The following is a 9,089-nucleotide window of genomic DNA, read 5'->3' on the forward strand; positions in this document are numbered from 1 at the left end:
TGACTTGAGGAATCTTTTCAGAATTTACCAGAACATTACTTTGAAGTCCAGTGCTCCTAAGAGGTTTAAAATAAGCCTAGACTCAGGTCAAGGTCTATCACAGTTGAAAACCTTCCAGCCACTGGCCCAAGAATTCCACTGGGTAACAGTCCAACTCTAGGTGGGGACAGTTGCCCATATACAGAAAGACACACGTCAGGTTCATGACTGAAAAATAAGTAAAAGGCCAGCCTCTTCCTCTCACAGAATGTGGGATGGGTAAGCCAGGCCTCATGTGAGGCACCAGCATTGACTTTGGACTCTGGGGCCTTGTCTGAGCAAGTGCAGCTTTGTTCTAAATACATATCTAACCCTGCCTGCCAGCGACATAAACTGACCCAGCTCCAGGCAAGACAGATGGCCAGTCACTGGGAAGGAATTTAGTACAGGAGTCTGAATTTGGTGCTCCCTGAAACCAGATTCACACAGCCAAACATCTTCTTCCAGTGAGTTTTCAAACGCATTCAAGGAATCACTGAGATCCACAAAGTACTGGCCAGAGAGGAAGAAAGAAGTAGAAACTCTCGAAAGAATGAAAGTGAGTGACTTTTCCTGCCTTTCCAAGGGTGACACTGGACGTTAAGAGAGGAGCCCAGTATGGTAGCTCCATCCCAGCTCATGAGGAAGGGAATGGCGGAGGAGGAGACAGTGGATGTGGAAGAGGAGAAAGTGGAGGAGGAGGGTAAAGGAGGAGGGGGAGGGAAGTGCATGAGGAGGAGGGAGTGAACGTAGAAGTGGAGGAGATGAAGGGGGTGGAAGAGGAAGAAGGAGAGAAGAAGAAGGTTGGAAGAGGAAGGAGTGAAGCGCATGAGGAGGAGGTTAAAATGCAAGAGGAGGTGGAAAGGAGGAGGTGGAGGAAGAAGAGGAAGTTGAGAAGAAAGAAGAAGTGGAAGGACGAGAAGGAAGGCAACATCTCTAAAGGAAAAAGTGAGCATCACCAGGCATGAGGGTAAAGTGAGTCTCTCCACACCACCCAAAGAACACATTACAACACTACTCTGTATTCTGTCTGGAAGGAGGGGCAGAGGGACGGAGGGACAGAGGGACAGAGGGACGGAGGAAGGAGTCTAAACTCCCATCAGAAAGGATCCACAAAACAAATCATGACTGACTCTTCCCTCCAAATGTTACCCAAACATGAGCAGTACAGTGAAGGTGAATTGCCAGTATGGACTGACACCCTTGGCTCATCGCTTGGTGCCTGCTTGGAGCAGCATGAAAAGTGCAAATTCACTTGCACATTTGCAAAGAATGGATCACAATCTTTCCACTGTCTTATAGAAGCAGAGCCAATTCCTGGGCCAACGTGTAAGAAAGTATGTACCATGGAGTCATCTGGGAACATGGGGTTGAGGAGTATGGAGATGTTAATTTTGGCTGGGCTATAAATACATCCACACCGGGTTAATCATTAGCAGCATGCTTTGCCCATCTGTCAGAACAAACCCCCCTGGAAAGCAAAGTCAAGCTGATGACCAATGGTAATGGAGGTGATAATGTGTGATTATTAAGTAGACTCATGGGGACTTGTTACAGGCCATCTGCTGTGTGTTTTGCTATGTAATCTTAAAGCCAGCCTGAACTGGTTACCCATTTTATAGGTGAGAAAACTGAGTCAGAGGTTAGGAAGTTTGTTAAGGCTATATCTGATCATAAAACCCTGGATCTTTCTGCAGGGCGTGTCTCAGGCTTGAAAGAGGTTTGTCCCATGGTGGGCTGGAATGTGTCCTGTGTGGTGGCTGCTCTACCATCTGTACTCACGCCTCCAGCTTTCCTCCTCTGGTCTCACAACTCCCCAGAGCTGCACAGTCCAGTGTGACCCACTTTAATTAAAATGTGTTCCAAGTAAGGTTTCAGGCTCTCCACAGCACTGGCCAGCCTGTGAGAGATGAATAGCCATCTGTGGCCAGCAGTGGCATCCTGACAGCACAGAAGCTTGTGCACGTAGAAGGGGCACCTCATCTCTCACAAGCAGAGCACTTAAGGAATCTGTCCTCTGAGAATCTGAGAACATGTCAGATGAGGAAACTGGGCATCACCAGCATCCTATATGCCCCCTTAGTTAGTCCTGCACCATGCACTACTGTGTCCCCCAACGGCAAGCTTTATTGCAACTTCTAATGCCCCAATGCCATAGAAGATAAACTAAGCACCCAAGAGTTCATGAGGGAGCAATAGTCATTATGGCTGTGGTTTGTATCTTTCTTTTCGTAGTATTAACCCTAGGGGGCCAGCATGTGGGCAGGGAGGCAAGCCTGGGGAGTGTGGAGCAAAATCACTTGTAATAGCCAAAAATTAAGACAATCTACATGTCCAACTAAAGGAAATTGTTTTAACAACACAAAACCATAAAAGTATGGGGCATCACTCCGCACTGCACACAGCCTCGTGTAAGGGAGTGAATGGAGCATGAGCTGACACAGAGACATCCCAGCTCAGTTTAAAGTGCTTGCCTGGCAAGCATGAAGACCTGAGTGCTATTCCCAACAGCTATTTCAGAAAGCCAGGTATGATGGTGCAAATGTATGATTCCCATTGCTGGGGAGGCAGAGGGCGTCGGATCCTTGGGGAACACTAGTCAGCCAGTCTGGCCTAATCAGCAATGGTGGCCAGGGCAGTGAGAGAGATGCTGTGTCCAAATGCAAAGTGGGCAGCACCAGGCATTGTCTTACAACCTCACACAAGCATGAGTATACACACACACACACACACACACACACACACACACAGAGACAGACAGACAGACAGACAGACAGACAGACAGACAGACAGAGACAGAGAGAGAGAGAGACACAGAGAGAGAGAGACAGAGAGAGATGGAGAGAGAGAGACAGAGATAGAAAGACAAAGACAGGCAGAGACAAAGACAGATGATAAAAAAAATTAAAACCCCATGACATAAAAGGTAAGCTGCAGAGCTGGGCACTGTAATCTGAGTGCTTGGTGCACTGTCAGGATTCTGAATTCTAGGGCAGCCTAGGCTATCCACTGAGATCCTATTTCAAGCTCCCTAAACCCCTCAACAAAGAAAATAGAAAACAAAGCAAAACAAAAACCTACCAAGACTCTCATGAAGCCTCAAAAAGTAATGGTGCTGGGACAGTAGTGAGCTCAGGGCTCATGGAGATGGTGAAGAAAAATAGAATTCCACAGCCTTGTGTGCACCAGACTGTCCCGATGTGTGCCTCTGAAGCAGCAAGGGGTGCCTCATTACCTGTGCTAACTGTTTTGCAAGCTTTTGAGAGGCTAAAACACCCTAATCACCAAGACCAGGTGTGGAAAGGAATGGAGGCTCTCAACCTCTGGCTTAGGCAGGTAAACAGCCTGGATCCTTGAGGGCAGTTTTCTGGGCTTCCAGGGAGAGCCTGGGATGAGTTCCAAGCCAGCCTGAGCTATATAATGAGATTCTATCTGAAAAAAGCAGTGAGAAGACTGTAGAAGCAGGAACTGTGGCCGTTTCCTTCTCTGCTATGCACCTAGGCTACGAACCCAAGCGCAGAGGACTGAAGCCCAGCATGGGGAGCTGCCCCAGAGTTAAGCAGCAGCTCCCATGGTGCTAGCCCTTTAATGGGATCACAGAGTCTGTTTTCCTTATCCCTGGGAATAGAGGAGCAAGAGACTGGCAGATGTCTCCTTACACAATAGGACAACTTTCTGAAGGCAAGAAGGCGGGCAGAAGGCACGGGTGGTCCTTGTAATACACAGTGACTATGGCCTCACTGAGTGGGTAGTCCATTGGGGTGGAAGTCAGGACTCTTGAGTTAAAAACATTCAAGCTTTAAGATTAGCTTAGTGGGAAGAGTGGTTCAAACTAACCCTATAGGAAAGGGTTCTTTAGCTTCCTCCTCTGTCAAGTCAAGTGAAAGCCAGGCATGGGGAGGCCCTCCTGTAATCTCAGCACACAGGAAGCTGAGGCAGGAGGATGTGAGTGCCAGGCCAACCTAAGAATCAAAGTGAAGCTGGTGAAATGGCTCAGAATAGAGGTGTTTGCCCCACAAGCCTGGTAATTTTAGTTCAAGGTGCAGTGAACAACTGTAATCCCATCATTGATGTGGTGAGATGGAACAGAGACAGAAGAAATGCCTAGGAGCCTGAAGTACACAACATGGCAGAAACAGGAGAAACACTGCGTCACAGCCAGGAGAGAAACCAGAACCAACAGCAGATCTCTACACGCGGATACTCACACATCTTATGTACAGAAGGGCCAGGGGACCCTAAATCAAATCTACTCACAAAGTTCAACTTGCATCCTTCCTAGGGCATTAAACAGGAACCTCACTCTCTTAGTCTCAAAGGACTGTCAGGAGGCTTAGCTGAGACCTTACTAATGCTGGCTTATCAGGAGTCCAGGGCCAGCCTGAGGTCACAGATATTGTTAGAGTTATTAAGCTATCGGTGTGTAGTATGTGACCCCTCCCTCAACACGCTCAGTCTCTACTCTCTTGACAGTGACAGTCTAATGAAGAATGGCAGTTGAAAAAAGAAATGCACCCAGAGGCAGACATCGTGTTAAGGAAAACAACACCCTGAAGAAGCCATACCCTCTTCCCCAAGTTCGGGACTGACACCCACTTGTGGTGCAAGTCTGCTCATGTCTCTGTGATGAATTTCAGGGCTCAGTATGAACTAGTGTAGTATTACCCAAGAATAATTTCAGTAACAAATTGTCTGGATCAGACTGGCCTCTGGGCATGTCTATGTCTTGATGATATTACTTGATGTGGGTGGCACTGCTCCCTGGTGAACTGAGGTGTGAGCTGAGATGTGAGCACCCACTTGTATCCTGTCCCTGATTTAGAGATCTGTGTGATGTGCCTGACTCCTTCAGGTTCTGCAGCTTCCCTGCCAACGGGGTACCACAACCTGGAACTGTGAGCTGAAATAAACCCTTTCTCCCCTGAGTTGTTCTTGTCGGAATATTTTATCACAGTAACAGTAACAGAAAGGGAAACTAGGGCAGCCTCCCTCTGCCCAGCAATTCAAAGCATTATGCACAGACACTTGCTCAAATGTAAAAAACATTTACCTGGTGAAGATGTCAAAGCACAGCCTATAAATGCTGCAAGCACCCTTGGCAGTGTCTCCCCTCCCTGACAGGCCAAGGCTCCTCAGCCAGGTATCTACATGACAATGTGGGCACTCAATCAGCTACCATAGAATGGATGTTTTTTGTGCTGTCCAAAAGCCACAATGTATTACTAAATAAACTAGAAAGCCACTTAGCAACAAAGAAGAATGGACCAGAGACGCAACTATACACTCAAACTATCAAGAAAGAAGCCAACCCAAGCAGCAAATTGTCCAGTCCATATTTTTAGTAGTGACTCGTGTAGCCATGACTGACCTTGAGGATGACTTTAAACATCTGATCCTCCAGCCTCTATCTCCTGAGTACAGGGATCTCAGAGTGCACCAGGCCCAGACCCAGTCCCAGACCCAGTCCCAGGCCCAGGCCCAGGCCCAGGCCCAGGCCCAGACCCAGGCCCAGACCCAGTCCCAGGCCCAGGCCCAGACCCAGACCCAGACCCAGACCCAGACCCAGACCAGGGCCCACTGTGGGGCAAGTCTATGGGGATTCATTTTGGATGTCTGTCTGATAACTATGTCATTGTCATACTAGGACATAATGTGGCAGAGTGGAAAGGGGGGACTTTAGGGGACAGGGCCATTGAGGACACAAGCCACCAGCTCCTAGAGACTCTCAGCAATAGGGCATGGAAAGGATGCAGATGGTGGCCTCGGGAGGTACAGGAGAGACACAAATGCCCTCGGCTGAAGCAGAGCTGTGTTCAGCAGGGCTTGGGTATTTTACACGCCAAGCTGTAGCTGGTCTTTGCTACTTTGTGAGTTCTTCTTTTTCCTGCCCTTTATTCCCCAGGTTTCACGCCCTAACATTGGAAAGGAGAGAAACAAGAATGGATCCCTGAATCTAATTTTGTTCCTTTTGTTTCTTCTTTGACCATGGCTTCTAACAAACCGTAACCAACCTCCCTAAATGACCAACAAACAACCACCCTGCCTCTTAGGGTCCCTAGCATTTATATACCCTCTGGAAAATTCCCAGAATTCCAAATGTCATATAATCGCAGAAAAAAATCTACAGCTGGCAAAACCACACTTCTACTAGAGCACGAAGCAAATCATAGTCAGATGCTGCAGACAGCCCAAAGCAGCCCCGCATCCCTGCACCTGGGATTAAGGTTAAAGTAAAACCTTACTCTTATGTTTCTGTAGTTTTAAAAGAAACCAGTATTCCAAATTTCTCAACAATGTCACTACTCCTGGCAAAAGCAGTGCCCCTGAGGATCATGGGTGGAGCTGGCACCTGCCAGTCTGCTGGTGGTTAATGACTGCATGAATTAATTGGCACAATCTGGGCAGAAGGCTGTGAGTTACAGGACTGCATCAGCAAAGACCCAGGTGGCTTTTCTGAGCTACCTTGCTTTGCCAGTGTCTGGGGGAGAAAAGCCCACTCGTCTACCAAGCCCACTCAGCAAAGGGGCACCCCTCTCCCCAGCCCTGGCCACCTTGCCCCACGGGGGGGCTAGCTTTATGCCCGATGGGCTCTCCATTTTAAAAGCCTGGCAGGTGTGCCAAGGGCATTTTTTTAAAACTCCAGTCTGGGAGCTGCACTATCTTTGTAATGCTAAGGCCGTGTGTGAGACCCAGTCTGCTTCCCAGCTCTGTGTGGGGAGACGCAGAAGAGTTTGGAAGTCCTTCCAACTCCCTGGAGTAGGTCCTTTTTCTATGTCCCAGAATTTTCTTCCATGGATGACGTTACTTGTGCCCTCAATCCCTTTGTGAAGGCAAACAAAAAGAAGCCTGACCAGTCCCCAAACACTGTCCCTCTTCTCTGTCTTCTTTGGTGGCAATGCTCAAAATGGTAAGCCTCTGGGGACTCCAGTCCCTCCTGTCTATCCCACAGTGCCACACAGGGAGCAGGCAGCCTCCCTTGATTTGTCTGTGGAGCTACACAGTAGCTAAAAACTGTGAAGGTCACAGACAAGAAGAGCCCAGGGGACACAACAACACAGCAGACTCTGTGGTATCCTGGAGATGGTCCTGAGACAGAGGAGAGCGTTCAGTAAGAATTACAGAAGTAAGAATAAATGATGAATCAGTTAGCAAAAGTATATCAAACTGGTCCATTCGTTTCAAGAAACCTACTATGGCACATACACTCATTGCATGCATTTGATTACACTTATTTATTTACTTCTTTGTAGGAGGGCATGCATGCCATAGCATGTGTGTGGAGATCATACGGCAACTAGTAGGAGTCATGTCGGGGAGTCCTCAAGCTTGGCTAGTTAGTTCCCTTGCCTGCTGAGTCATCTTGCCTGCCCTATGTACATTGTGATGTTAAGGACAGGGACACTGGGTGTGGAATACAAGAAACTCTTTGTACTGTCTTCTTAACTTTTAAATGTGGAGGGCCCCCCTATACTCTGCAAAAACTTATGTGTCCAAAGCTTGGTCCCAGTGGTCATAACAGTCAGTGTGAGGCTTTGGGGAGGTGATTAGGCCATGAGGACTCACTTCCTGGGTAGATTGGTCTATTGATGGAGTCCTAATTGGTGGCATTCCTGGGATGGAAGGTGAAAAACATGGATCAAGTGGCAAATCTCCCTACTTTCCATTGTTTGCCTTGAGTTAGCAAAAGAAAGCTACTACATTCCTCTTGTTGCTGTTGTCCTTGTTGTTGTTGAAGAAGCGTTGGGAAATGACTCATGTTAAGAACAGTTGTTATTCTTGCAGGGGAGCTGTGTTCAGTTCCCATCACTCACATAGGATGGTTCACATTGGTCTATAACTCCAAGGGATCTGACCTCCACAAGCACCCACACACATAAAAGAAAATACATCATGTAAATGCACACATACTCAAAATCTTATAATGAGGGCTGGAGAAATGGTTCAGCAGTTAAGAGCACTGACTGCTCTTCCAGAGGTCCTGAGTTCAATTCCCAGAAACCACATGGTGGCTCACAACCATCTGTAATGGGATCTGATGCCCTCTTCCGGTGTGTCCTTACCTATCAGTCCTCTCTGTGGCCAAAGACTCAGCGATTTGGAGGGGAAATGGGATTGAAGGGAGGAACACATGTGCCATGGCTGTGGCGGTCACATGTGGATGTCAAAGGGCAACTTTCATGAGTTGATTAGCTCCTTCCACTGAGGGAGTCCCTGAGATCAAACTTAAGTGGTTTGACCTGGAGGCAAGCATTGTTACCAACTGAGCTATCCTCGGGATGTCTCCTTGAATCTGCAGCTCACTCAGTCAATTAGACTCACTGGCCAGCCTGACCCACAAATCTGGCTCTACCTCCTGGCACTGGAACTACAAATGTTTGCCACTATACCCAGCTTTATATGGGTTCTGGACTCAAACTCAGGACTGCATATGTGGCAAGCACTCCTCTGTGAAATCAGAATGCTAAGAGACTCGACTTCATAAAGAGTAAATGAACCAGATCTCATCTTGTTTTAGATGCAGAGCAGCCCAGTGCTGGCAGAGTGAGTAACCAAGGCTGTGGAAATCTCCAATATTCCACAACTGCATGGTGGATTTTGCCCCATCCACCTTCAGACTTTTCCATTGGTCTCCTCCTCTGGCTGTTTAAGAGACACCACAAAACCAGAGAAATCAGTTCCGCCTTGAGGAGTCCTACTGACTTTTCCCTACCCCAGCATTGCCCCAGCCTCACTTTACCACTCAAATCTTTGTGGTGTGTTTGTTTACTTGCTTGTGTTCTGAGATACCTCTTGTGTAGCTTAGTTTGGCCTCAAACTAGCTATGTAGCCGGGGAAGACCTTGAACTCTTGACCCTCCTACCTCCACTTCTTAAGTTCTAGGGTAACAGATGTACACCACCATCCCCAGTTTTATGCGATGCTGTGTCTCAAACCCAGGGCTTCACCGGTAAGCACTCTACCAAATGAGCAACAGTCTGCTCCGAACCTGACAGATTCCAAGCACTCCCTCTTACACCTGCCACGCCTCACCTTGTAACCCTGTGAATGAGGAACTATGGATCCCTGCACAT

The 9,089-nt window shown here is 47.9% G+C and overlaps 1 long non-coding RNA gene across 1 annotated transcript; it reads left to right on the plus strand.

Annotated features, from left to right (window-relative positions):
* Positions 1-372: 372 nt before the first annotated feature.
* LOC115029241 (uncharacterized) lies at positions 373-2,571 on the plus strand. Its single transcript, XR_003834812.2, has 3 exons — positions 373-577; positions 1,185-1,355; positions 1,716-2,571. It is a non-coding gene; the product is annotated as an uncharacterized LOC115029241 (long non-coding RNA).
* Positions 2,572-9,089: the final 6,518 nt, after the last annotated feature.

The sequence above is a fragment of the Mus caroli genome, unplaced genomic scaffold, assembly GCF_978045245.1.
Source record: "Mus caroli unplaced genomic scaffold, Mus_caroli_1 scaffold_12, whole genome shotgun sequence".
NCBI lineage: Eukaryota > Metazoa > Chordata > Mammalia > Rodentia > Muridae > Mus > Mus caroli.